The sequence below is a fragment of the Triticum aestivum genome, chromosome 4D (assembly GCF_018294505.1).
Source record: "Triticum aestivum cultivar Chinese Spring chromosome 4D, IWGSC CS RefSeq v2.1, whole genome shotgun sequence".
Lineage (NCBI taxonomy): Eukaryota > Viridiplantae > Streptophyta > Magnoliopsida > Poales > Poaceae > Triticum > Triticum aestivum.
The window spans coordinates 419845206-419871876 of record NC_057805.1 but is presented as its reverse complement, the minus strand read 5'-3'; the positions used below and the strand labels follow the sequence as shown (position 1 = coordinate 419871876).

The 26671-nt window shown below is 45.6% G+C and overlaps 1 long non-coding RNA gene across 4 annotated transcripts; it reads left to right on the top strand.

Moving 5' to 3' along the window:
- The first annotated feature begins 1 nt into the window (after position 1).
- Positions 2–25456, top strand: LOC123098297 (uncharacterized). Of its 4 annotated transcripts, none has more exons than XR_006447708.1 (6): positions 2–89; positions 22804–22871; positions 22960–23005; positions 23132–24191; positions 24279–24671; positions 24756–25456. It is a non-coding gene; the product is annotated as an uncharacterized lncRNA (long non-coding RNA). The 4 variants fall into 4 exon arrangements; XR_006447707.1 differs by having other exon boundaries at positions 22960–23877; positions 24077–24191; XR_006447705.1 differs by having other exon boundaries at positions 22960–24191.
- Positions 25457–26671: the final 1215 nt, after the last annotated feature.

The following is a 26671-nucleotide window of genomic DNA, read 5'->3' as shown; positions in this document are numbered from 1 at the left end:
AAGTTGAGGAAGCTGCTGAGTTAGCATGGCGGGCGCGGGCTTTTATCACGCAACCTTTCGTGATGGAGCCAGTGGTTGTATTCATATTGGTATGCATTCTATTTCCTAGTATCTATAGTAATATTTGTTTTGTTCACTCGATAAGCATGATACAACATGCATGCATATTTGTTAAACACCTTATCATTATATCTTCCTTTTGAAATTGCAAACATAATTGTTTATTGAGTTGAAAGTACTTTCGTAAGTTTTTGACAAAGTTCAAAAATTATTGTATTCTCCATCATGTAATGCACACCCCTAGGTTGGGAACTAGAGATTACCGTCTAGACGATGGTTATAAATTAAACCAAACCCTTCTATTTACAAATGTACAATGTTGAGGTCTAGACATCTAGTGAGACCTACCTAGGATTTCTAAAACAATATAATATAATGGTTACATGTAAATTACATGCGTAGATTTATTCCTTTTTTCATATGACTTACATGTTAGTAGATTCTAAAAATATGGTGTGATGTATAAAAAATTATGGTCAATGCTATGTCTAGTGTTTGCGTCAAATTATTATTTGGAAGTCGGGGTTAAAGTTTATTGAGAAAAGAAGATTATCATTTGGGCTTGATAGAGTATGACTATATCCCATGGGGTCATGTTATGCAAACGTGGCCCACTTTGGAGAAGAATACACCAACCATTTTGGTAGTGAGCCTAACTCATCTCAACAATTCTGTTTGGGCCTCGTTCCCCTAATATGCTAGACTATTTCTCTTATTCACTTCACGATTTGAGAGAGGGAATGCCAGCGGCCATGGCATCAGTGTGCCCCGGCCATTCATGCCACTTGAGAGGATGAAGGCTCTTGCGACATCGTGCGAGAGGCATTGGCGCTAGCGAGTTTGCCACCATCTGAGCCGCGGCGACAATGCCGTAGAGCATATACTGGTGGGTAGAGCTGGATGGTGGCGTGCCGACGTTGTAGGAGGAGGTGCACTTGTACGGGTAGAGCTGAATGGTGGCGTGCCGACGTTGTAGGAGGAGGTGCACTTGTACGGGCATTGCAATCTGTTTCTTCTTCCAAGCAATTAGAGAACCATTAGAAATGCACAGGAAGCAGAAAGTGAACGACAATCCAAGGGATCACTAGCCCACATAGCATCTCAATATGCCTGGGAGTTGTAATGAACGTGAACGGGAAAGAATATACAGTGAGGGATCGTGCCACGAAGATATCAAAAACCATGAAGATATAAAAAACATGAAGAAGATGACTATAGTGAACCGAGGTGGGGGCAGAGACGAACTGACTCAAAATATGGATATGATAGGAGATATCCCGGCGGGTGATAGCCGGAAGACTCCCAACAAGATGACGATAACGTGTCAGAGCCGACAAAGGGTCACCATCAGTAGCGCGAAGGTGAACATTAGCTACATGGGAGTCAATGGTGCGCTCATCAGTAAGAGCAACATGAGCAAGAAGATCCTGGATTACTTTTCTTGACCAAGAAGAGACCTTAATCCTAAGAAAGTAGCAAAGCGGGCCAAGATCAGATATAAGGAAGTGCTTACTAAGACGTGCCTTCACAAAGGTAATATACTCGGTGTCTTTGCCAGTAGTGAACATGTCATCAACTTATAGAAGAAGAGTCCAACCAAGAGCAGAAAGTTGGACAAACAATGCAGGATCATGAGCACTTGCTGAAACCAACGGCAGCCACTGTAGAGGAAAACACTCACACCAATCTTGAGGGCTTGCTTCGGGCCATGGAGAGCGACGAAGACGATAAAGCATGTCGTAAGGAACAAAATACCTAGATGGTGGCTGCATGTAAACGTCCTCACGCAGCTCACCATTGAGAAAGACGTTCTTAACATCAAGTTGAGGTATAGATAAGTGGCGAATGTGTGAACAGTGGTCATATGGTTCACATTAGCAAAAAGTCTTGTAATCAAGACCAAGCACCTCCTGAAAGCCACGAGCCACAAGACGAGTTTTGTAACGCAACGGAACCATCAGAGCGAGTCTTAACCTTGTAAACCCCTTACAAGTGATGGGACGAACACAAAGAGGAAGAGAAACAAGATCCCACGTGCCGGTACGCTCAAGAGCAACAGTCTTCTCTACCATCGTAAACTGCCATTTCAGATGAGCAACAATCTCCTCTACCATCGTAAACTGCCATTTCAGATAAGCAACAGTCACGATAAGAAATCGACTCAAGAAAAGCAGCGCAAGCGCTTGAAAAATCAGGGTGGTCAATTGGCGGAAACATATGAGAAGGCAAGCCGTAAGTAGGCTGAGGCGGGGAAGATGGCACATCAATAGACGCATACACAACACGCGGTCAACGAGTGTGAAAGTGAGGAAAAGATGGAAGACCATGAGGATCATCGGGGTAAACTCAGGTGATGGAGACGAGGAAGCCATCGGTGATGGTGTAGAATCTTGTGATAAGCGAGGTCAGGAAATCATAGGAGATGATGGCGTTGGATCTGTTACCATTGGAGAAGTGAATGGATAAAGGCTCAATAGGAATGATAGGAGTGTCGAGAAAATTGTAGAAAGAGATATCCTTCACTGAAAAGGTCGAGGAAGATGAATGCATGTAGAAGGGACGAGACTAATCGAAAGTCATATACCGAGAAATAGGCATCCGTCGATCGGCGTGATCTCAACAACGATATCCCTTACGCTCATCGCTATATCCCAAGAAGACACTTAACAGACCAATCAATTAGTTTGGTGCGCTCACGAGGGAAAAGAAGAACATAGCAAACACAACCAAACAATTGAAGCGCCAAATAATCAGAAAGCAATCAAAGTGACGCTCCAAAGGAGCGCCACCCTGTAGGGAAATGGATTGCTGAAGGTTGATGAGATAGATGGAACTGGAGGCAGACTTGACCGAAAAGTGCGGCGGAAGATAGAGCAGTGACCATCAACTAACGAGCCGTCTCAAGAAGGCGACGATGCTTGCGCTCAGCCATGCCATTCTGAGCGCGAGCACCAGGATAAGAGAACTGAGCAAGAGTACCTTGCTCAGCAAGGACTCAAAGCAACAACTTGGAGATGTATTCTCCACCAGAGTCATCACAGAATACAAGACTAGGCGTAGAGAACTTAGTATGAACAATGACATCAAAACACTTATATAGATAAGATATCACTACGAGAAGAAATAAAGTATATCCAGGTGTGTTGAGAGAAGTCATCTATAAAGATCGTATACTAGCGATGACCTTCTTTCAAGGCAAAGGGAGATGAACCCCAGACATAAAAGAGAACAATGTCGAAAGGATGCTGAGACACTGTCTCGCTATGAGCATAAGGTATCTGTACCTCTTCTCTTTACCAAGCTGACAACCTTGGCGGTTTAGAGACATCATTGGGGATGGATCCAAGAAGACCACGTCAAACTAAGGATGAGAGATGAGAGCCACACAAGTGACTCTTGGCGATGATGCCACTGCTGAAAACATGGTAGACAAGGCAACAGAGGAGGAGAGACTGGCGGCGATGGCAGCAGAGTTACTTGGTCCAGCATCCCACGTGCCTGTGCACTCTCCGTTACCCGCCGATCCGGCTTGGTGTGCTTCTCCTGTTTGCGGGTAGTGTGGCACGCACTTGATTAAGCACCCCACGTTCTCTTATTGTGCGCCCTTAGCCCTGGCTTTAGGTAGCGTCTGTCCTCGGCTTGTCGTGCATAATCTAGGTACGCGCCGATTGTCCAAGCTCCTGCTCACCATTGGTGTTGCTCGAGGGTTATGGTGTCGCTCAACAAGGGAGCATGGGATGTGGGATTGAGACAGTTCACATACCAACCCACAGCAAGGCAAAGGATGCCCATCCAGACTGGCAGGGAGCGGAGGTGGACACAAAGGTGGATGTTGAGTCTCAACAGTGCGCTCGTCAGTAAGAGTAGCACGAGCAAGAAGATCCTGGGTATACTTCTTAGAAAATAAAGATGAAATCTCATTCTCAAGGAAGGAGCGAAGAGGACCAAGATCATACATAAGAAATTCACTATGACGAGCCTTCACAAAGGCAATGTAAGAGTTGTCCCTAGTGATGATTGACATATCGAACAAATGTCAGACCATGAGTTGGTTGGTGGACAAAATGTGCAAGATCATGAGCACTCACTAAAAACCAGCCACATTCATTGCTGAGATGAAGCGTAACCAGGCACGCGAGGGGTTTGCTTAAGACCATATAGGGAGCGATGAAGACGAGAAACCATGCCATCCGGAAGAGAATACCCAGGTGGTGGCTACATATAGGCATTCTTGACATCAAGCTGAGAGAGAGACTAGTGGCGAATGGAAGCCACAACGGAAAGTGTGCGAAGAGTGGTGATCTCGGCCATACAGGAGCAAATGTCTAATTGTAGTCTGTTCTCACCACTAGAAGAGCTTCGTAAAGCTCAAGTGAAACATCATAGTCTTACCCTTGTAGGCCCACTTACGCGGGAAGAGCATTCAATGCCATTACATGCTGCTATTCTGCATGAACAAAAATGTCACGGTAAGAAGTCTTCTTGGGAAGAGCAGCGCAATAACAATAGTAGTTAATAGGCAGAAGTCGGCGAGCTCAGAAGCCATTAGTAGGCTGTAGGCTGATCTGGAGGCCATGTGTTGCCAACAGAAGAAGACATAGTAGTCAAGGAAGATGACTCATTAGAAGAATCCACAACACGCGGACAATTATTGTAGTATAAAGTCAAGGAAGATGAGCAAAAGAAGGAAGATGAAATGACGAAGTGCAAGAGTGACTCGACTATCAATTGGTAGGGAAGTTCCATTTGACAGTAAAAACATGAACAGGGGAATCTAGATGTGGAATACCCAAGTGGCGGCTGCACGTAAACCTCCTCACACAACTCACCATTAAGAAAGACATTCTTAACATCAAGCTGAAACACAGACCCGTGACAAATAGAGGCCACAACAAGAAGTGTGCTAACAATGGTCAGATGGCCTGCGGGAGCAAAAAGTCTCATCGTAATCAGGGCCATGCTACCGCTGAAAGCTACGAGCCACAAGACGAGCTTTGTAATGCTCAAGAGAACCATTAGAGCGAGTCTTAACCTTGTAGACCCACCAAGTAATAGGAAGAACACGAGGAGGAAGAGAAACAATATCCCACGTGCCGATGCGCTCAACATAGCAATATCCTCTATCATGGCAAGATGCCATTTGGTATGAACAACATTAAGATAAGAAGTCTGCTCAAGAACAACAGCGCCAATGTTTGAAAGACTAAGGCGGTAAGTAGGCGAAAGAGGACGAGGACGCAGGCCACAAGTAGGCTGAGATGGGGAAGATGGCACATCAGTAGACGCATCCACAACACACGAACGACGTGTATAAAGGTGAGGCAAATATGGAAGAATACGAGCAAGAATCATCGAGATAAACTTGGGTGATGAAGACAAGGAAGCCACCGGTGATAAATGTGTCAAATCCTGTGATAAGCAGGTGAGGAAATCATAGGAGATGATGGTGTTGAATCTTGAATAATCGGAGAAGCAAGAGCAGTACGAGGAATGGATTAGGGCTCAACAAGAGTGATAGGATTGTCGGGAAAAGTGTGGAAACAGATTCCTCCACTGAAAAGGTCGGGGAAGATGGACGCGGGTAGAAGGGACGAGACTCATCGAAAGTCATATCCCGATAAATAGTCATCCGACAACCAACATGATCCGAGCAACGATATCCCTTATGCTCATTGTTGTATCCTAATAAGCCACACTCAACAGACCGAGCAATAAGTTTGGTGCGTTCACGATGGGCAAGAAGGACACAACAAACACAACCAAACAATTGAAGTGCCGAACAATGAGGAAACGATCAAATAGACGCTTGAAAGAAGACCACCCTACATAACAGTGGATTGGATTGCCTAAGGATGATGAGTTAGATGGATGTGGAGATAGACTCGGCCCAAAAGTGTGGTGGAAGAGAGGTAGTGTCCATCAATTGATGAGTCTTAAGAAAGTGATGATGCTTGCGCTGAGCCGCGCCATTCTGAGCATGAGCACCAGGATAAGAGAACTGAGCAAGAGTACCCTGCTCAGCAAGGACTCAAAGCGACAACTTGGAGATGTATTCTCCCCCAGAGTCATCACAGAATACAAGACTAGGCGTAGAGAACTTAATGTGAACAATGGCATCAAAACACTTGTATAGATAAGATATCACTACGAGAAGAAATAAAGTATATCCAGGTGTGTTGAGAGAAGTCATCTATAAAGATCGTATACAAGCGATGACCTCCTTTCGAGGCAAAGGGAGATGGACCCCAGACATAAAAGAGAACAACGTCAAAAGGATGCTGAGACACTGTCTCGCTATGAGCATAAGGTAACTGTACCTCTTTACCAACCTGACAACCCTGGCGGTTTTGAGACATCGTTGGAGCCGGATCCAAGAAGACCACGTCAAACTAAGGATGAGAGATCAGAGCCACACAAGTGACTCCTGGCGATGATGCCACTGCTAAAAACAATTGGTAGACAAGGCAACAGAGGAGGAGAGACTGGCGGCGATGGCAGCAGAGTTACTTGGTCCAGCATCCCACGTGCCTATGCACTCTCCGTTACCCGCCGATCCGGCTTGGTGTGCTTCTCCTGTTTGCGGGTTGTGTGGCACGCACTTGATTAAGCACCCCACGTTCTCCTACTGTGCGCCCTTGGCCCTGGCTTTAGGTAGCGCCTGTCCTCGGCTTGTCGTGTATAATCCAGGTACGCGCCGATTGTCCAAGCTCCTGCTCACCATTGGTGTTGCTCGAGGGTTATGGTGTCGCTCAGCAAGGGAGCATGGGATGTGGGATTGAGACAGTTCACATAGCAACCCGCAGCAAGGCAAAGGATGCCCATCCAGACTGGTAGGGAGCGGAGGTGGACACAAAGGTGGACGTTGTGTCTCAACAGTGCGCTCAGTAAGAGCAGCATGAGCAAGAAGATCCTGGGTATACTTCTCTTATAAAATAAAGAAGCCATCAGAGGTAGAAGAAACCTCATTCTCAAGGATGGAGCGAAGAGAACCAAGATCATACATAAGAAATTCACGACAAGCCTTTACAAACACAATGTAAGAGTTGTCCCTAGTGATGATCGACATATGGAACAAATGTACAGAATGTGCAAGATCATGAGCACTCACTAAAAACCAGCCGCATTCACTGCTGAGATGAAGCGCTCAAACCAGGCACGCGAGGGGTTTGCTTAAGACCATATAGGGAGCGACGAAGACGAGAAACCATGCCATCCGGAAGAGAATACCCAGGTGGTGGCTACATGTAGGCATTCTTGACATCAAGCTGAGAGAGAGACTAGTGGCGAACGGAAGCCACAACGGAAGTGTGCGAAGAGTGGTCATCTGGGCCATATAGGAGCAAATGTCTAATCGTAGTCTTGACTATGTTCTCACCACTAGAAGAGCTTCGTAAAGCAAAAGAGAAACATCATAGTCTTACCCTTGTAAGCCCACTTACAAGTGATGTGACGAGCAAGAGGAAGGGAAATGAGATTTCACTAGCCGACGCGGGAAGAGCATTCAGTGCCATTACATGCTGCTATTCTGCATGAACAAAAATGTCACGGTAAGAAGTCTTCTTGTGAAGAGCAGCTCAATAACCATAGTAGTTAATAGGCAGAAGTCGGCAAGCGCAGAAGCCAATGTAGGCCGTAGGCTGATCTGGAGGCCATGTGTTGCCAACAGAAGAAGACATATTAGTCGAGGAAGATGACTCATTAGAAGAATCCACAACACATGGACAATTATTGTAGTAAAGTCAAGGAAGATGAGCAAAAGAAGGAAGATGAAAAGACAAAGTGCAAGAGTGACTCGACTATCAACTGGTAGGGAAGTTACATTTGACAGTAAAAACATGAATAGGGGAATCTAGATGTGGAATACCCAAGTGGCGGCTGCACGTAAACCTCCTCACACAGCTCACCATTAAGAAAGACATTCTTAACATCAAGCCGAGACGCAGATACGTGATGAATATGGCCCGTGGGAGCAAAAAGTCTCATTGTAATCAGGGCCATGCTACCGCTGAAAGCCACAAGCCATAAGACAAGCTTTGATCTCAAGGGAACCAGTGGAGCGAGTCTTGACCTTGTAGACCCACCAAGTAATGGGAAGAACACGAGGAGGAAGAGAAACAATATCCCATGCGCCGATGCGCTCAACAGTAGCAATATCCCCTATCATGGCAAGGTGCCATTTGGTATGAACAACATCGAGATAACAAGTCTGCTCAAGAACAACAACGCCAATGTTTGAAAGACTAAGGCGGTAAGTAGGCGAAAGAGGACGAGGACGCAGGCCACAAGTAGGCTGAGACGGGGAAGATGGCACATCAGTAGATGCATCCACAACACACGAACGACGTGTATAAAAGTGAGGCAAATATGAAAGAATACGAGCAAGAATCATCGAGAAAAACTCAGGTGATGAAGACAAGGAAGGCACCGGTGATAAATGTGTCAAATCCTGTGATAAGCAGGTGAGGAAATCATAGGAGATGATGGTGTTGAATCTTGAATAATCGGAGAAGCAAGAGCAGTACGAGGAATGGATTAGGGCTCAACAAGAGTGATAGGATTGTCGGGAAAAGTGTGGAAACAGATTCCTCCACTGAAAAGGTCGGGGAAGATGGACGCGGGTAGAAGGGACGAGACTCATCGAAAGTCATATCCCGATAAATAGTCATCCGACGACCAACATGATCCGAGCAACGATATCCCTTATGCTCATTGTTGTATCCTAATAAGCCACACTCAACGGACCGAGCAATAAGTTTGGTGCGTTCACGATGGGCAAGAAGGACACAACAAACACAACCAAACAATTGAAGTGCCGAACAATGAGGAAACGATCAAATAGACTCTCGAAAGAAGACCACCCTACATAACAGTGGATTGGATTGCCTAAGGATGATGAGTTAGATGGATGTGGAGATAGACTCGGCCCAAAAGTGTGGTGGAAGAGAGGTAGTGTCCATCAATTGATGAGTCTTAAGAAAGTGATGATGCTTGCGCTGAGCCGCGCCATTCTGAGCATGAGCACCAGGATAAGAGAACTGAGCAAGAGTACCCTGCTCAGCAAGGACTCAAAGCGACAACTTGGAGATGTATTCTCCCCCAGAGTCATCACAGAATACAAGACTAGGCGTAGAGAACTTAATGTGAACAATGGCATCAAAACACTTGTATAGATAAGATATCACTACGAGAAGAAATAAAGTATATCCAGGTGTGTTGAGAGAAGTCATCTGTAAAGATCGTATACAAGCGATGACCTCCTTTCGAGGCAAAGGGAGATGGACCCCAGACATAAAAGAGAACAACGTCAAAAGGATGCTGAGACACTGTCTCGCTATGAGCATAAGGTAACTGTACCTCTTTACCAACCTGACAACCCTGGCGGTTTTGAGACATCGTTGGAGCCGGATCCAAGAAGACCACGTCAAACTAAGGATGAGAGATCAGAGCCACACAAGTGACTCCTGGCGATGATGCCACTGCTAAAAACAATTGGTAGACAAGGCAACAGAGGAGGAGAGACTGGCGGCGATGGCAGCAGAGTTACTTGGTCCAGCATCCCACGTGCCTATGCACTCTCCGTTACCCGCCGATCCGGCTTGGTGTGCTTCTCCTGTTTGCGGGTTGTGTGGCACGCACTTGATTAAGCACCCCACGTTCTCCTACTGTGCGCCCTTGGCCCTGGCTTTAGGTAGCGCCTGTCCTCGGCTTGTCGTGTATAATCCAGGTACGCGCCGACTGTCCAAGCTCCTGCTCACCATTGGTGTTGCTCGAGGGTTATGGTGTCGCTCAGCAAGGGAGCATGGGATGTGGGATTGAGACAGTTCACATAGCAACCCGCAGCAAGGCAAAGGATGCCCATCCAGACTGGTAGGGAGCGGAGGTGGACACAAAGGTGGACGTTGAGTCTCAACAGTGCGCTCGAGTAAGAGCAGCATGAGCAAGAAGATCCTGGATATACTTCTCTTATAAAATAAAGAAGCCATCAGAGGTAGAAGAAACCTCATTCTCAAGGAAGTAGTGAAGAGGACCAAGATCATACATAAGAAATTCACTATGACGAGCCTTCACAAAGGCAATGTAAGAGTTGTCCCTAGTGATGATCGACATATGGAACAAATGTCAGACCACGAGTTAGTTGGTGGACAGAATGTGCAGGATCATGAGCACTCACTAAAAACCAGCCGCATTCACTGCTGAGATGAAGCGCTCAAACCGGGCACGCGAGGGGTTTGCTTAAGACCATATAGGGGGCGACGAAGACGAGAAACCATGCCATCCGGAAGAGAATACCCATGTGGTGGCTACATGTAGGCATTCTTGACATCAAGTTGAGAGAGAGACTAGTGGCGAACGGAAGCCACAACGGAAAGTGTGCGAAGAGTGGTCATCTGGGCCATACAGGAGCAAATGTCTAATCGTAGTCTTGACTATGTTCTCACCACTAGAAGAGCTTCGTAAAGCTCAAGAGAAACATCAGAGTCTTACCCTTGTAGGCTCACTTACAAGTGATGTGACGAGCAAGACGAAGGGAAATGAGATTTCACTAGCCGACGCGGGGAAGAGCATTCAATGCCATTACATGCTGCTATTCTGCATGAACAAAAATGTCACGGTAAGAAGTCTTCTTGGAAGAGCAGCACAATAACCATAGTAGTTAATAGGCAGAAGCCGGCGAGCTCAGTAGACATTAGTAGGCTGTAGGCTGATCTGGAGGCCATGTGTTGCCAATAGAAGAAGACATGGTAGTCGACGAAGATGACTCATTAGAAGAATGCACAACACACGGACAATTATTGTAGTAAAGTCAAGGAAGATGAGCAAAAGAAGGAAGATGAAAAGACGAAGCGCAAGAGTGACTCGACTATCAACTGGTAGGGAAGTTCCATTTGACAGTAAAAACATGAATAGGGGAATCTAGATGTGGAATACCCAAGTGGCGGCTGCACGTAAACCTCCTCACACAGCTCACCATTAAGAAAGGCATTCTTAACATCAAGCCGAGGCGCAGACACATGATGAATATGGCCCGTGGGAGCAAAAAGTCTCATTGTAATCAGGGCCATGCTATCGCTGAAAGCCACAAGCCACAAGACGAGCTTTGTAATGCTTAAGAGAACCAGTAGAGCGAGTCTTCACCTTGTAGACCCACCAAATAATGGGAAGAACACGAGGAGGAAGAGAAACAATATCCCACATGCCGATGCGCTCAACAGTAGCAATATCCCTATCATGGCAAGGTGCCATTTGGTATGAACAACATCAAGATAAGAAGTCTGCTCAAGAACAACAATGCCAATGTTTGAAAGACCAAGGCGGTAAGTAGGCGAAAGAGGACGAGGACGCAGGCCACAAGTAGGCCGAGACGGGGAAGATGGCACATCAGTAGACGCATCCACAACACACGAACGACGTGTATAAAAGTGAGGCAAATATGAAAGAATACGAGCAAGAATCATCGAGATAAACTCAGGTGATGAAGACAAGGAAACCACCCGTGATAAATGTGTCAAATCCTGTGATAAGCAGGTGAGAAAATCGTAGGAGATGATGGTGTTGAATCTTGAATAATCGGAGAAGCAAGAGCAGTACGAGGAATGGATCAGGGCTCAACAAGAGTGATAGGAGTGTCGGGAAAAGTGTGGAAACAGATGTCCTCCACTGAAAAGGTCGGGGAAGATGGACGCATGTAGAAGGGATGAGACTCATCGAAAGTCATATCCCGAGAAATAGTCATCCGACGACCAACATGATCCGAGCAACGATATCCCTTATGCTCATTGTTGTATCCTAATAAGCCACACTCAACGGACCGAGCAATAAGTTTGGTGCGTTCACAAGGGGCAAGAAGGACACAACAAACACAACCAAACAATTGAAGCACCGAACAATCAGGAAACAATCAAGTAGACGCTCGAAAGGAGACCACCATACATAGCAGTGGATTGGATTGCCGAAGGTTGATGAGTTAGATGGAAGTGGAGATAGACTCGGCCCAAAAGTGTGGCGGAAGAGAGGTAGTGTCCATCAATAGATGAGCCTTAAGAAAGTGATGATGCTTGCGCTCAGCCTCGCAATTCTGAGCATGAGCACCATGTTAAGAGAACTGAGTAAGAGCACCCTCCTCAGCAAGGACTCCACGCAACAGCTTGGAGATATACATTCCATCGGAGTCATCACAAAACACAGGAATAGGCGTAGAGAACTGATTGGAACCAAGGCGGCAAAACACTTATATAGATAAGACCTTACTACTAGAAGAAATAAAAGATATCCAACTGTTCAGAGAAGTCATCTATAAAGATAGTATACTAGCAATGACCTCCTTTTGAGGCAAAGGCAGATGGGCCCAGACATCAAAGAACATTGTCGAAAGGACGCTGAGGCACTGTCTCGCTATGAGTATGAGGTAACTGTACCTGTTTACCAAGCCAACAACCCTGGTGGTTTAGAGACATCGTTGGAGATGGATCCAAGAAGACCACGTTGAACTAATGACGAGAGATGAGACCCACACAAGTGTCCAAGGCAATGATGCCACTGCTGAAAATAACTGGTAGACAAGGCAACAGAGGCAGAGAGACTGGCGGCGGTGGCAACAGAGGGACTTGATTGCATCCCATCTGCCTGTGCACTCTTCGTTCCCGCCGATCTCGCTTGGTGTGCTTCTCCTGTTTACAGGTTGTGTGGCACACACTTGATTAAGCACCGCACGTTCTTCTACTGTGCGCCCTTGGCCTCGGCTTTAGGTATGTGTCGACTGTCCATGCTCGTGCTCGCCATTGGTGTTGCTTGAGTGTCCGGTCTTGGTGTCGCCCAACAAGGGAACAAGGGATGTGGGATTGAGACAGTTCCCATAGCAACTAGCAGCAAGGCGAAGGATGCCCATGTAGATTGGTAGGGAGCGAAGGTGGACACAAAGGTGGATGTTGACACCATAGGAGTCTCAACAGTGCGCTCATCAGTAAGAGCAGCACACGCAAGATGATCCTGGATATACTTCTCTTCGGAAATAAAGAAGCCATTAGAGGTAGATGAAACCTCAGTCTCAGGGAAGTAGCGACGAGGACCAAGATCAGACATAAGAAACTCACTATGATGAGCCTTTACAAATGACATACATTGTCGCCAGTGATGATTCACATCTAGAACAAATGTTCGACCATGAGTTGAATGGTGGATAAGATGTGAAGGATCATGAGCATCCAGAAAAACCAGCCACAATCACCACTGAGACGAAGTGCTCAAACCAAACACGAGGATACCATATAGAGAGCAACGAAGACGACAGACCATGCCATCAAAAAGATAATACCCATGCGGTGGCTACATGTAGGCATTCTTGACATCAAGCTGAGAGAGACTAGTGGCGAACATAAGCCACATCGAAAAGTGTGTGAAGAGTGGTCATCTGGACCATATAGGAGAAAATGTCTAATCGTAGTCATGACCATGTTCTCACCACTAGACGAGCTTTGTAATGCTCAAGAGAACCATTAGTCTTACGCTTGTAGACCCACTTACAAGTGATGAGACGAGCACGATGAGGAAGGCAAATGAGATTCCACGTGCCGATGCGGGCAAGAGCATCATTCCTCGATGCCATCACATGTTGCCATATGGGATAAGTCGTCTCGGAAAGAGCGGTGCAATAACCATAGCGGTCAATAGGTAGAAGCGGGCGAGCTCGGAAGCCATAAGTAGGCTGAGTTGGAGGTGGTGCGTTGCCAACAGAAGAAGACGTAGTTCGCGAACATATTTTGAATTCGACGCGAACATTTTACGAATTCACGTATGCTTGTATATGTGAATAGTTTTTTGTATTTATGTGCATTTTTTGAATTCATGAACTTGTTTTGAATGCGTGAATTTTCGAATATGTGATCATCTTTTGAATACATGAACAATTTTGGAATTCACAAGTTTTTTTGAATCCAAGAATATTTTTGAATTAGTGAACATTTTTTGTATCCACAATCTTTTTGGAATTGGTGAACATTTTTCGTATTTGCAAACATATATTTTGAATTTGTGAACATTTATTGAATTTCTAACTATTTTGTCAAATTCGCCTTATATGTTATTAGATTGTAAGTGTTGAAGTGTGTATGTGGATTGCCTAGCCCTTTCCATTAGTTCAGACTTTTGGTTGCGTGAATTGTCTAGCCCTTTCCATTATTTTGGACTTTTCGTTTGCATTGACTAGTTCATGAAGCTTAACACTAAGGATATGGTGTGATGTATAAAGAATTATGGTCAATGATATATTTAGTGTTTGGGTCAAATTATTTTTTGAAAGCAAGGGTTGAAGTTTGCCAAATAAAAGAAGATTATCATTCGGACTGGATAGAGTATGAGTAAATCCCACTCGATCCTGTTTGCATCAAAAGCGTGGCCTACTTTGGAGAAGAATGCACCAATCATTTTGGTAGCTATAACTCACCTCAGCAATTATGTTTAGGCCTCATTCCCCCTAATACACAAGTCATTATCTCATTTCTCATATTTCTTAGTCTCATTCCCAAACACTTCACGATCAACACGTGTCACATGTGGTAAGCAATTCAAAAAATTCAAAAAAAAATACTTCACGATCCTAGAGAGGGAACGCCAGCAGCCATGGCGGCATTATCCCCTCCTTTCATGCCACTTGAGAGGATGAAGGCTCTCGCGACATTGTGCGAGAGGCATCGCCACTAGCAAGTTTGCACCATCCTGGCCACGACGGCAATGCTGCAGAGCATATGGTAGAGGGTGTAGGACGGTGGAGCAACGACGCTTCAGGAGGAGGTGCACTCAAACAAGGGGCACTGCAGTCTATTTCTTCTTTCGGTCGAATGGCAGCCAGATTGACAAGACTCCCAACAAGATGACAATAAAGTGTTAGATCCGACAAAGAGTCATCCTCAGTAGCAGAGGCGAACATTGAGCTCCATGGGAGTCTCAACAGTGCGCTCATCAGTAAGAGCGGCACGAGCAAGAAGATCATGGATTATTTTTCTTGAAAGAGGCCCAAGATCAGACATAAGAAACTGCTTACTAAGACGTGCCTTCACAAAGGCAATATACTCAGGGTCTTTGCCAGTGAATGTCATGTCATCAACATATGGCAGAAGAGTCCTACCAAGATCAAAAAGGTGGACAGACAGTGTAGGATCATGAGCACTCGCTCAGCGGCAGCCACCACAAAGGTAGAATACTCAAATCAGGCATGAGGGGCTTGCTTAAAGCCATAGAGAGAGCGACAAAGACGACAAAGCATGTCATCAGGAGCAGAATAACCAAGTCGTGGGTGCATGTAGACCTCCTCACACAGCTCACCATTAAGAAAGGCATTCATAACATCCGAGCTGCATGTAAACCGACTTTAGGTTGCGTTGTGTCCTCTGCTTCGACTGTCCGAGCTCCTGCTTGCCATTGGTGCTGCTCCACATCAAAGCAAAGGATGCCCATCCAGACTGACAGGGAGTGGAGGTGGACACAATGGTGGATGTTGACTCCATTGGAGTCTCAACAGTGCGCCATCAGTAAGAGCAGCACGAGCAAGATCCTGGATATACTTCTCTTATAGGAAATAAAGAAGCCATTAGAGGTAGAAGAAACCTCAATCTCAAGGAAGTAACCAAGAGGACCAATATCAGACATAAGAAACTCACTATGACGAGCCTTCACAAATGCAATGTACTTAGAGTTGTCGCCAGTGATGATTGGCATATAGAACAAGTGTTCGACCACGAGTTGAATGGTGGACAGAACATGAAGGATCATGAGCATTGGCCGAAAAACCAGCCATAGTAACTACTAAGACAAAGCGCTCAGACCAGGCACGAGGGGTTTGCTTAAGACCATGTAGAGTGACGAAGACATAGACCATGCCATTAGGAAGAGAATACCCAGGTGGCGGCTACATGTAGGCATTCTTGACATCAAGCTGAGAGAGAGAGGGAGGGAGCGAGAGAGAGAGAGACTAGTGGCGAACAGAAGCCACATCAAAAAGTGTGTGAAGAGTGGTCATATGGGCTGTATAGGAGCAAATATCTCATTGTAGTCATGACCATGTTCTCACCACTAGACGAGCTTTGTAATGCTCAATAGGACCATCAGAGGCTTAACCTTGTAGACCCACTTATAGGTGATGAGACGAGCACGAGGACGAAGGGAAATGAGATCCCTCGTGCCGATGCACGCAGGAGCATCAATCTCCGCTGTCGTCGCATGCTGCCATTTGGCACGAACAACGCCGTCAACATAAGAAGTCGTCTCAAGAAGTGCGGCCCAGACTAACCATAAGCGTCAATAAGAGGAAGTGGGCGAGCTCGGAAGCCATAAGTAGGCTGAGCTGGAGGCAGTGCGTTACCAATAGAAGAAGATAGTAGTCGAGGGAGATGGCTCATCAGAAGAACCCAGAACACGCGGACGGCCAATGAAGTAAAGAAGATGAGGGGGAATCAATAGGGAGGCCTCAGGGGACGAGCTAGGGGAGGTAGCCTCAGGTAATGAACGGGGTGGGGAAGCCGTAGGTGACGACAGTGTGGAGTCTACAACAGTACTACGGGAAGACACGGTGGGATGGGTGGACGAGGGCAAATACTTGAGTGATAGGTGTATTGGAAAAAGTGAGGAAACAAATATCCTCAATGGGGGAGGCCAAAGGAGAGGATGGACGAGCGAACGCAGCTCCTTAAGATTTTGAGGACGATGCATTTCGAGTATGGCCTTGATTTTACTTGGGTCGATTTCTATTGCCCGATGTCGAATGAGAAACCGTAGGAATGCCTGACGAGACCATGAAGGCGCACTTCAACGGGGTTAACTTGAGTGCATGTTGCCTTAGGCGGCCGAGTATGATTTGGAGATGTTGAAGATGTTCTTCATAGGATACCACCTTTACAGTGAGATCTACATAACACTTGACAATCTTATGTATTATCTCATCAAAGATCTTAGCCATGGCGCGTTGATATGTAGCACCGGCATATAAAGGACGAGACTCATCAACAGTCACATTCTGAGAAACTGACGACTGACAGAATCCCAACCCGATAGCCCTTGGTCATCACTGTAACCTAAGAAGACACATTCAACAAACTGAGCAGTTAGTTTGCTGCATTCGAGGGGGGGGGGGGGCAAGAAAAATGTAGCAAATGTAAGCAAACAAAGGAATCATTGAGTTGTTAGGAGAACGACCAAAAAAACGCTCGAGAGGAATGTCACCTTGTAGAGCAGAGGAAGGATGAATGTTGATGACACAGGTGGAAGTAGAAACTACGTCAACCCAAAAGTGAGGTGCAAGAGAGGTGACAATCATCAACGCACGAGCCACCTCAAGAAGGTGACGATGCTTGCGCTCAGCAACATCATTCTGAGCATGAGCACCAGGACAAGAGAACTAAGGAAGTGTACCCTGCTCAACAAGGAATCTGCCCAACAAATGAGAGATACACTCAAGGATTCTGAAGCCGCTGAGTTCCACATGGAGCACACCTTGCTCCAGGCAACCATACATTGCCCATCGTTGACTATGTCGGTCCCGCTCTAAAGGAAAGCGCGAATGCACTTCTCGATCTCCGCAAGTAACCACAGAGGTAGTTTTATGGCGATGGCTTGATAATCTGGGATGGAGAGCAAATTTGAGAAGCCTCTCATGTTGAGTAGATTCTCAATCCAAGTGGGGAGGAAGTTGAGAACTTTGTCTGGAAGAGGCCACAGGTGGACCGTTTGAATCTTCTTGCACAACAAGGGGAGGCTGAGATAGGTGCACGAGAGCAATGAGAAAGCACATACGAAGCTTAACTTGATCACCTAAATCTGGACGATGCTGCAGCAGTTTGGCGCAAAGGAGCACTTGTCAAAGTTGGTGCATAAGTTTGACACGCCACCAAGATCAGGTTGACGCACGTCGAAGACAGGAGGTCTCATGTTGAGTAGATTCTCAATCCAAGTGGGGAGGAAGTTGAGAACTTTGTTTGGAAGAGGCCACGGGTGGACCGTTTGAATCTTCTTGCACGACAAGGGGAGGCTGAGGTAGGTGCATGGGAGCAATGAGAAAGGACATACGAAGCTTAACTTGATCACCTAAATCTAGACGATGCTGCAGCAGTTTGGCGCAAAGGAGCACTTGTCAAAGTTGGTGCATAAGTTTGACACGCCACCAAGATCTTTGCCGCACGTCGAAGACAGGAGGATGCCCATGTCGGCATCGTACAGTGACATGAGGTGCTTCATGGATGCCAGTGCGATGGCTCCGACATGACAACGCTCTTCACATGGACCAACAAGGCGTCGAGCACCACCAGCACAAAAGAAGAAACAACAATGACAAAAAGTGGTCACGTTGCCACATGCCATGATGGTGAAGAATATTCCTTCCGGGCACCTTGTTGAGGATGTCCATGGTAGAATCATTCAGACCCACTCGGTGAATCTGCCGCCAATGTCAGCGTGCCACGCGTTCATAGGAGGAAGGGCCATGAGACTGAAGCAAATGCCTTCGCAGTGTCAACCTTGAGCATGAGGGTTGCGATCTGGCGTGCAAGCCCTTGTCGGTGAGCATGAAGGAGCTTGTTGCTTCAACTGTAGTTCCGACCGACGAGGTTGATCTTGCGAAGCTCAAGGTCATCAAGGAAACGGTGAAATTTGACCATCTGTCTTTTTTTAGGTTAGCGTTATTCTTATCCCTTGCCTGCTAGATAAAGTAGTCATCGGTAACGACCCAAGGACCATGGTGCGAGGAGCGGAACTCATAGCTCTTGGAGCAAAGCGAAGCGATCTGCATCAACGAAAGGACCATATACGGTTGACAATCACCAAGGGGGTGCCCGAGACGAACACAGAGGGCAATGGTTCGCGTCAGTGCATTAAGGCCCCACACGTTTCAAGAAGACCACACCGAACGAAGGACAAGAGACGAGAGTCACACAAGTGACCAAGGCGATTCGCAATGCTGAAAAGAGCTGGTAGACAAGGAAACAGAGGTGGAGAGACTTGTGATGGTGGCAACGGAGGGAAGGTGAAGCCAGTCAAGCTCCCAGAGGCCCTTTGAGTCAAGGCACCGGGGGCCAGCACCAAGGAGAGCACTAGTGTGACGTTTTGTAACAAAGCATGAGTCAAAGTCGAGAATTACCCGACAACCAGAGTCAACAATTTGACAACCAGAAATGAGCTGCATGGTAAATCGAGGAACATGAAAAGACGAAATGCTAAGAAGTCCTTGGCCATTAACCAGGAGGGATTGTACCTGTTAGGAAATATGCAACTTGTATTTCCAGGTGGCTATATGCCGTTATACACAAACGTGCAAGTGTGTTACAATATGAAATAAGAACATTATAGAACGGGGAAAATACAAAGGGGTACACGGCTACATATATAACTCTTAACACCCCCCCAAACCCATGATGGATCAACACCAAGTTTGGAGAGATAGAAGTCGTGTTGTGCTCTAGTCTGGGCCTATCTAAAGAAATCCGCCAACTGTAACTCGGTAGGCACATACTAAGGGGCAATAACCTGAATCTTCCACAACGGCATGCACAAAAGAAGCATCAACACCAATATGCTTGGTGAGCTCATTCTTCACAGGGTCGCTCACAATACTAAGAGCACATGTAATGTCAGACAAGAGCAGAGTGTAGTGCAGAAACACCAAACTTCTGAAGTAAGCACCGTAACAAAGTCACCTCTGCCGTCAAAAGAGCCATAGCTCGCGACTCAGCCTTTGTACTCGAACGTGAAACTGCAGTCTGTTTCTTGGTCTTAGAGGCAATGAGAGAACCACCAAGAAAAACACAGTAAACAGAAAGTGAACAACAATCCTAGGGATCACTAGCCCACGTAGCATTTGAGTAGGCCTGAAGCTGTAATGAACTGGAGCAGGGAAAGAATAGACAGTGAGAGATCATGCCACGAAGATATCGGAGAACACGAAGGAGGTGACATAGTGAACCAATGTGGGCGCAGAGACAAACTGACTGAAAATATGGACATGATCGGAGATACCTGGACGAGTGACATCTAGATAGACAAGACTCCCATCAAGATGACGATAACGTGTTAGATCAGACACGGTCACCATCAGTAGCACGAAGGTGAACATTGAGCTCCATGGGAGTCTCAATAGTGCACTCATCAGTATGAGTAGCACGAGCAAGAAGATTCTGGATATATTTGTCTTGGGAAATACTCCCTGAAATTTCTCCGACAAGTATTTCCGGACGGAGGGAGTAAAGCCATTAGTGGTAGAAGAGACCTCTATCCCAAGAAAGTATGGAAGATGGCCAAGATCAGACATAAGAAAAAGAAACTGCTCACTAAGAAGTGCCTTCTCAAAGGCAATATACTCACGGTCGTCCCAATTGATGATCATGTCATCAACATATAGAAAAGAAGAGTTCAACCACGATTAGAAAAATATATCCAAAAGAATAGTCTGACAACGATGAGAAAAATATATCCACCAGAAGTAGAAGAGACCTTTATCTGAAGAAAGTAGCGAAGGGGGCCAAGATTAGACATAAGAAACTGCAAACTAAGACGTGCCTTCACAAAGGCAATATACTCAGGGGCGATCGCCATTCATGATCATGTCATCAACATTCTAACCTATAATGAGGCTGGCCAACTCAGCCTCCCAGCTCTCCCCTAGATTGAAGCTTCGTTGACCGTTCGATTGAGTTGCTTTTGGCCAACTGGTTCGTCTCGGAGATTTGTTCTGCTAGTTTTCACCGCGCGGTTAATTTTCAATATCCCTGACCGGTGGGCTCGTTCTTCCTCCCTAGTGGCCCGGGTGAGCCCTTCGTGGGTGCGAGCGACCCTATCCTCACACGCCGCATGTTGTGTTGCCCGTATTTGGCGTCTCCGCTTTTGCGTGCAACCCCATATGAACCCTAGCCCCAATCACGTATATGCCCCTCCTCCATCCCTTGTCTGCCGACGTCCATCTCAACCTCCTATCCAACCTCCTCTTGCACCTCCCGTTTTCCTCATCCTTGCCTCCCCATTGCTTGCCCTTTGCCCGGATCGGGCGCAGGTTGTCGTCGTGGAAGACTAAGGCGACAGGGTCTTCACTGTGGGGGTGGAGGAGCAGGGGTGGTCATTAGGCTAGCGGCGGGGGATGAAGCAGCGAGGCCCGAGCACTAGGCGTTGCACACATCGCGGGGTTGAGGAGAGCAGGGCCGGTCCTGAGATTTTGGGGGCCCGGGGCGAAACCAAAACTCGGGGCCCCCTTTGCATGAAAATCATTAATAATACTAATGACCATCTCTGCTCTTTAAAAGACTCAGCCGACGACGATGGCATGCCTGTTATCCCTAAATTTGATCATTCGGTCTACATCTAATGCATGCGATGTAGGTTATGGTATTGAAAAGAGACCCCCACTACTTTGCATCATATTTGCAGTAAATCTGTTAGTGTGTCCGAACCAGCCCCAAACTTTCCCAACATCATCCAAACAAATAAGAGGAATATACTATGGATGAATCCTAACATATTTGTAGTGATATATACACTGAGAGCGGGGTGTTTGTTTCAAGTTTATCAACATGTATCAGTTTATTTTAGATTTGTTGCAATGCACGAGTAATTTTCTAGTATGTGTATATATACTTTAATCAAATCAAAACGAATATTTATATGAAATAGTTTATACACACAAAAACGATATTGAAAATAAATAAAATATGAAATAGTTTATACACACAAAAACGATATTGAAAATAAATAAAATAGAACATAAGTTGAATATGTGCAAAGAAGGGCTACTTTTAATAAACTACTTTCTCCGTTCCTAAATATAAGTTTTTTTAGAGATGCTAATATGAACTAGATACGAAGTAAAATACGTGAATCTACACTAAAATACGTCTATATACATCCATATGTAGTCTTTTTGAAATCTCTAGGAAGACATATAATTAGGAACGGAGGGAGTAATAGTGAATAACATGGTATACCTTAGAGCGGTTGGATCTGCTTCGCTAATGGCCTGATCGGGCGCTCCGCCATGACACGAAGGGGACTGCCATTGGCCACCTGGCGTGTCATTATGGTGCGCTCGGAGATGACACGACGTGGATGCCATCTCGAGTGGAGACAGGAGAGCGGAGCTCGCCGGCGAAACGGCGACTTGCAATCAGATCCGGGGGGTCGGGAAGATTGGATCTTGAAAGAAAGGGGAATTAGGAAAGCGAACAGGAGCGCGTTCGAGGCTAGTACGTACGGTTACGATGAGTCGAGGAACTAGCGATTGCATGCGTGGGCTAGCCGTGCTTACATCTGCATGTCCAGCCCATGTAGTGCTTAGCTCCTTTTCCAACAAAATAATGCGTAGCTGCGTGTGTGGGCTAAGCCTAAGCTAGCAGCATACGTACCTTGGGTGGGGGCCCCTGCAGCTTGGGGGGCCCGGGGCGGCCGCCCCACCCCCCCAGGGCCGGCCCTGGAGGAGAGGCTGGCGTGGGGCGCAAGTAGCAGCAGGTGGGGAATGGTGGGGCTTTATCTCCCACTGTCTAGCACGGGCCACTGAAGAAGATGAAGGGAAGCCAGGGCTCCTCAAATGGCGGCTGCTCCTCTCTGGCTTGGACCAGAAGCCAGGCAGCTGCGTAAGTGCAGAGAAGCGAGCAGAGCAACTGGCGCGCCGCCTCCTCCCCTCGCTTGCTTCCTCCTCTTGGAGCCCCTGTTCCAGTTCTCTCTTTCTCTCTCTCTCTGGATTTGCTTATGAATTGACTCGTGTTGTTGATTGCTTTGCAGGTTTGGGTTCAGATAGAAGAGCTCCATGCTTACAAACTTTTGGGATAACCGAGTTTATCAATGCCAAAGTATATGATGGTTTCTCCACTTCCACCCCATGATTTGCAATTTCTTCATGTGATGCATTGATACCATTCCATTATGATTTTTCTGCAGAAAATAATCATCGGGTTTTCAAGTGTAGGCATCGTGTGAAAGCCCAGTTAGTGTTCCTGGTTTATGAATTTAAGAATACATTCTCATCTCCCTTCTGTCTATATTCCATTGTTTTAGATTTATAAGTGCTTTAGATAATTCTTGAGTGCCTGGTGCAACCTTTCCATTTCAGGCATCATTTCTAAGTTGTATGGCATCCATCCCGATAATTTGTTCTGCACCATGCTGCCTCATGTAGGATTTTAGTGCTCGTAATCTACTTTGCTTAGGTGACCTGCTCCCAATCCTTCTTCCCCTCTTTTCTGACCTCTCTCTCTCTCTCTCTCTCTCTCTCTCTCTCTCTCTCTCTCTCTCTTTATGATGTTTGATATGTGTTTTGGTTCAAATTTGACATGACTTTTTGGTTGATGCTTGGTTCAGAAAGGAACAAGTTCTAGAATTGGTAGAAGAGTTGTCATCCTTTGTTTTTTTTGTCAGGATGAATGCTTCATAACAGGTGCATGGAAGCACAAAAGTAGATCATATAAACTACAGTTACAGTATCAGCAATAAGCAAGGGACATCTCACATGTTTCTATCAAAATTGTGTATAAATTTAAGAGCTTAGCAAGAGAATAGCATCTCTGTTCCGGGAGAAGAAATTTAAGAGCTTAGTAAGAGAATAGCATCTCTGTTCAAATATTAGAGCTTAGTTTTTTGCATATGCATGTAACAGCAACTCTTTTGTGTTCTGGTCTTAAATATCCTATTCATGATACAGTAATCTGCACCAAGCTTACTATGATGAATTTCGGGCAAGGGAACCCCATTGTTTATGCATCTTCTGTAACAGAAGAACGATATTTGGGGTATAGTTTCGTAATGTTTCGCCTGGAATCCATCTATCCAGTCTGCTTTTTCTTTGTTCAGTTCATCAAGGTTTGCTCCCTTCTTTTAATGCATTAGCTTTGTTTTCATTATACTCTTGTGATGCTTGTTAGTTAAGTGATGATTTTACATTCTGGATTAGGCCAACGTGTTGTGTTATATTTCGCGTCGTGCTGCTTATATTTCGTAATTGCTTGTGTTGTAGACCCCGGCCTGTAAGTGTATTGATTTTTGATCCCATTGCTGGTAGGTCCTGCAGGAGCGCGGCGCTTTGCTGACCAAGAAGATTGAGAGGGGGCGCCAATTGCTAGAGAGCGAGAAGGCCCGAACTGCTGCGTTGGAGGCCTCAGTATCCGATTGCATCTGTGAGTACCTACCTTCTGCTTACTGGCATTTAATTGGTGTAGACTTGTTTTTTGCTGATATAGCTTGTTATTGCCGTGATGAAGCAGCCGAGGAGCAATATTGCGAGATGCGTTGTCGTCTTGCGAGATGCGTTGTCGTCTTAGCTTGGTTTGTAAGGAGGCCAGCAATTATCAGAGCATCGCCGAGTTGGATGCTTTGGAGGCCTGTTCCTGCCAGGAATTATTGTTGAAAACGCGAGACGCTGGGGATTCCAACCAAAACATTACCTCTGGTCTCCAGGCAATGGTGCAAAATAAGAGAGACAGAGGCCGACCTGCGGTGACAAATCCAGTCCGTCCGGGATGAGACTGAAGCTTCAGGGAAGCGTGAGGGCCCTTCGATTGCCGAGGAGGCCGCCCTGTGAGAGGTCGGTCAACGCATGTCAGTGGGACTGTGAGATCAATACGGCCAAATAGCCAAGCTCCAGGAGGCCACCCGAGGTGGATGCCCTTTCTTTGTCCTTTTGTGACGTGCTTTTTGTCTGGCGTCTCGCCATGTTTGCTAATTGTGGTTAATTGTTGCAGGTATTCTTCCGTAAATGTATGTTGTGCCGGATCAAGACAGCCTTGGTGTTGTCACTAGGCGCTGACCCGTGTGGCAGGTTCGATGTGGATCTCGCAGGATGTTGATGTCCACTTGGGTCCGTTGATCGAACGTGTAGCTGGAGCCCGGGATCGCTTGGTCGGCCTCCAAGAAGCGGCCGCCAAGGAAGGAGCCCGACTCGTGCTTGCACGCTTGAGGTCGCGCTGTAGCGAGGTCTCCACTCATGTTGTTGTGACCTCCGTTCCTGAGAACCGCCCACTGACGAATTTCTTTGAAGTCAAGGACACTGCCTTGATGGTGGCGACTGGATGTGAGCTTGATGTGAGCCTGAAAGAGTAGGAACATTTGTTGGCCGTGTGTGGCGTTAGCCAATGTCAACTTTTTACAATTTTTATGTTTCAACTTTTGTAGGTTGAATTCTTGTTTGATGCCTTTGGGCAAAGTTTTGACTGACCAAGCGCACGTGGGAGGGCACCCCTATTTCTCGCTTTAAGCGAGTACAGGGTGCTGCTATATGTCGCGTTCAGCGAGCAGGCGCGCTGCACTCGCGTCGGGTGAAGCCCCAGACGGGCCGGCTCAGTAGCGTAGGAGCCACAACCTGTTTTTCTTTTCTGTTTTCTGTTCTCATTTTTGCTTCATTTTTGTACTTTTATTTAAACTTTAAAATATAAAATATTATATATTTGAACATGTTTAGTAAAATGTTGAATAAGTATTACAAAATGTTGAATAAGAATTTGAAAAATGTTGAACATATATTTGAACATGTTGAATAAGTATTAAAAATGTTGAACATATATTTGAACATGTTGAATAAGTATTAGAAATTTTGACCAATATTTAAAAATGTTGAACGAGTATTTGAAAAATGCTGAACAAGTATATGAAATTTTTTAAACAAATATTTGAAAATGTTGAACGAGAATTTGAAAAATGCTGCACAATTGTTTGAAAAATATTGACCAAGTATTTGAAAATGTTGAATAAGTATTTAAAATGTTGAAAAGGTATTTGAAAAATGCAAATGCTAGCATCCACCCGTGTGGCACAAAGCAACATGACCCAAACGCCTACAATACCATTCATTTTGCCACATCAAAACAGATGACATCAGCGGGAATCTTTTTGGTTTTCGGCTTAAAAATATTTTATCTCCTAATTAAAAATCTGTTTTCATCATTAAATCCGTCTCGACGAGATCTTCAAAACCAGATCGCCTGTTGATATGTTTGGACGAATTTTTTTTTGGCCAAAAGGTGCCATGATGTTACTGTAGTTGCCACAGTGTTGCACTAAAGTTGCTATGTGGCAATTTTAGTTTATAGAGCATGACAATTTCACTATTTTGACCATGACAATTTTAGTACTTTGACCATGAAATTATTTTTTGTATGAACCATGGCAACTTTAAGTGCATGTATCATGGAATTTTAAGTTTATGGTTCATGGCAAGTCTACTTTCTTAATTCCCTTTTTTATAATAAGTCAAAATTTACTTCTAAATGTAGAATAAAATAGCTCAAACATATGATGGCAACTTCAGTGTAAACACCCTGACAATTCATGTGCAATAGACATGGCAACTTCTAAAAGTCGCCGAAACATATTGATATGAGATCTAGTTTCGAAGATTTCGTCGCGATGGATTTGATGGTGAAAACGGATCTTCAATCGGATTTTTCATTAAAACGATAAAACAGTTCAAAAACTGGAAATCCAAAAAGATTCTCACATGCATGCGATGACGTGACATAGTCTGTATATTATAGGGCGTGTGGGCGTTATCAGCGTCCTTGAAAAATGTTGAATAGGTATAAAAAATGTTGAACGGATATATAAAAATGTTGAACAAGTATTTGAAAAATGTTGAATAAGTCTAAAAATATTGAAAAAGTAT